General features: G+C 36.6%; 1 pseudogene; it reads left to right on the top strand.

Moving 5' to 3' along the window:
- The first annotated feature begins 2,166 nt into the window (after nucleotides 1-2,166).
- Nucleotides 2,167-3,197, top strand: LOC127674060 (vomeronasal type-1 receptor 4-like; annotated as a pseudogene).
- Nucleotides 3,198-3,406: the final 209 nt, after the last annotated feature.

Consider the following 3,406-nt stretch of genomic DNA (forward strand, 5'->3'; position numbering starts at 1 on the left):
TGTTCCTCAGATTCTACTTGATACTAATCAGAATGGTTAAGATCAAAACCCCAGGTGAAAACACATGTTGGGGAGGATGTGGAGAAAGAGGAACACTCTTCCATTACTACTGGGACTACAAAATTAATTTCTGTTCTATATAATGGTACCCACTAGGATATGGAAGGTAAACTAAGATTGTGTATAGAACATCTCAAACAACCATCAACTAAGATTCACATACATAGCTCAATTATAGTCATCAAATGGGACACATTATCTCCTCAATTCTAAAAGTAAGATCCCATGGCCTCTAGATAACAGAACAGATAACAACCTCTCTTAACATCAAAATATTCCCTTAAGAGCTAATAGCAAGAGTTGTAGTTCTTCATTGAGAACTGTCAACAAAGGAGAAAAGTTCAGAGCATATTTGTTGCCTAGTCAAGCCTACATAGAATATTCATTGCTACTACAAGTGAAATTGCAAGTCTGAGGGGAGATGACATCACAGAATCACAGATCCATATCTCAGGCCCTGGTACCTCTGCTCAGATGACTCTTTCATTTTCGCGGCCAGGGTACTAACATCAGTATCCCAGGAAGAGAAATAGTGCAGAAAGTGTGACAGACTGCAACCTGATAGCAGAGAAGAGTAAATATATGAGTCTTGGTATGTAATCGTAAGAGACATTCAGACAGGGTAATGAATAACAAAGCAACATTGGGTACAAAGAAACTCCTCAGAAAGGAGAACAGATAGAAATGAATGTTGGGGCCCTACAAGCACTGCATTCCAATTCTAACTTTGCCCATTCCTCATAGTCAGTGCCATCTGTGCTGTCACACTGGTTAAGAACCTGGTGTTTCTGGGGTTTTGTAATGTCTGTAAGAAAGAAATCAGAGTTTCCTTTATGAAATATTTCACTAGAACACCTGATAAAGGATGGTCACTGAGGTCAGTGACACTGCACAACTTTGTGGTAAGTTTACAACTATGAATTTTAATTTTTTTTGTACTGCTATGCACAGTGGTGACTTTGGGCAATGATGTATTAGATCATAAGCTCTGGAGGGATGATTCATTCACAGGGTATTTTTGGCAGAGATTCTTTTACTACACATGTGGGTGTGCAGAGCTTATTTTGTTAAGTATTTGTAAATAAATATTTTATAATCAAAAACACTTTTAAAACTAAGTACTCCTGACAGTAAATTTACAACTTTAATAACCTGTGGTTACAGGTAATATGCATAGTACATTTACAGGACATTTACAGGTATATAAACTATTACTTCAGGTTTGTAGGAATGAGTGGAATATATTCCAAAAAAAAAATCAATTCTACCAGGAATTACATATAAATGATGGCCTCATTTGAAAAAAAGTTTGTCTCTATCTCTGACTGATTAATAAAAATAGGTTCCCTATGAGTTTAAATATACAAAAATAGAGTAGATTTCCATATTATTTTTCTGTGCATGTAGCAAGGGTCTTTAAATTAAGGCATTTATAAATTCTATTTCTTTCTGACTTCAACTACAAGAATTAAAGATTTTACACATGTTTGAAAACATTATCATCAAATGTAGGATTACTGATTATGGGTATAGGAAATTGAAAGTAGAAAAACTAACCCCATAGATGAGTTCTATAGGATATTTTTTGCTCACTACTAAATTTCCCTCTGAACCTAAAGTATTTTAAATATTAATGTCTATTGTCATAGTAATATTTTTTTCTCCTATGTTACTGTTTGAATATATCTCTTATGCTGATGCATGTTGGAATTAATAGCCTGAATTTACACAACTTAGTTCTTATGTCCTTAATCATAACATCATTTCATTTGATGATACAAAAATAATATGGGATCTTCCCTTAAGAGGAATTTTGGTTTCCTATTACTACATTTTACAAAGTTCGTGTTTATTTCCCAGAGTTAAATATATTCCATATGACAACTGGCTAGATGTTTTGATGGGGTCATTGCTTTATCTCAAACATAAGCCATCCCCCCTTACACATATTTTTGTGCTAGTACTGTTAATGAGACATTAATATTTTTACACATTTCAGAAAGTATGAACCTAGGGATATCAGAATGCATTGTGACACCATTCAATTACTTTTATGTGTAGAAATTATGCCAAAGTGGTAGATGCCTTACATGTTAAATATGTCTTATGGATTCTTTTAGGACAAAGAATGGTGATTGTGTCTCCCGCTTCACATTGCTACACAGGATCTGCAGACTGAGAAGAAAAAAACTGACATCATGGAAGCCAGTGAGTTGTCTGTAGGAATGATTTTCTCCTTTATGACTGTATTTGGAATTCTAGGGAATTTCACTCTTCTCTACCACTATATGTATATATACCTAACAAGGTACAGGTTAAGGTCTACAGACTGGGTTCTGATGCACTTGACTGTAGCCAATATCTTAACTGTACTGTGTAAAGGAGTGCCCCAGACAATATCCCTTTTTGGGTTTGAAGACTTTCTCGATGATATTGGATGCAAATTGCTTTTTACTTTCCACAGAGTAGGTAGGGGTGGTTGCATGGGCAGCACCTCATTGCTTAGTGTCTTTCAGGCCATCATCATCAGTCCCAGGAGCTTCAGGTATTCAGAACTTAAAGTGAGAACACATAAATGCATTCATTTGTCTGTGTACCTCAATTGGGTAATTCATTTATGTATAAGCAGCATGAATCTTGTGTTCTTGAGGGCAAAATATAGTAATGAAAGCACAACAAACCTGAAATCTTTTATATACTGTTACGCTGTCCGTCACGATCCAACCAGTGACATCATTTATGCAACATTACTGGCAATTCCTGAAGTTCTTTTGCTGGGGCTCATGCTATGGGCCAGTGGCTCCATGGTTCTTACATTGTACAGGCACCATCAGATGATGCAATACATGTCCAGGACCAGAGTTTCTTCTAGATCCTCCCCTGAGTCCAGAGCCACTAAAACCATCCTTCTCCTGGTCAGCACTTTTGTCTCCTCTTACACAATTTCTGTCCTGTTTCAATCCTTAGTAGCTCTTCTATATAATCCCAGCTGGTCTTTGGTGCATATGACTGCAATGTCCTTTCTGCTTTTCCCCACTGTTTCTCCCTTTCTTCTCCTGAGCCAAGACTCTCGGGCATCCAGTTACTTGAAAAGGAATACACATTTCCCCAAGGCCTCTGAACAAGTACAGAATTGAGAACTTCTGGATAAATCTGTACGTACATTTTGTCATTCTGACAGGACTGTGAGCATAATTATAGTAATACCATGTCATTGTGAAGGCTTCTTCGGGTAAACATGATATCACTGTGAATGCAGGTGGATGTATACACACACACACACACACATACTGATTCAGAAATGTAATAGTGTGTGTCCTTTTGTTTATAGGTGTAACTCAATTAA

This window comes from Apodemus sylvaticus, chromosome 23 (genome assembly GCF_947179515.1).
Source record: "Apodemus sylvaticus chromosome 23, mApoSyl1.1, whole genome shotgun sequence".
In the NCBI taxonomy this organism is placed as follows: domain Eukaryota; kingdom Metazoa; phylum Chordata; class Mammalia; order Rodentia; family Muridae; genus Apodemus; species Apodemus sylvaticus.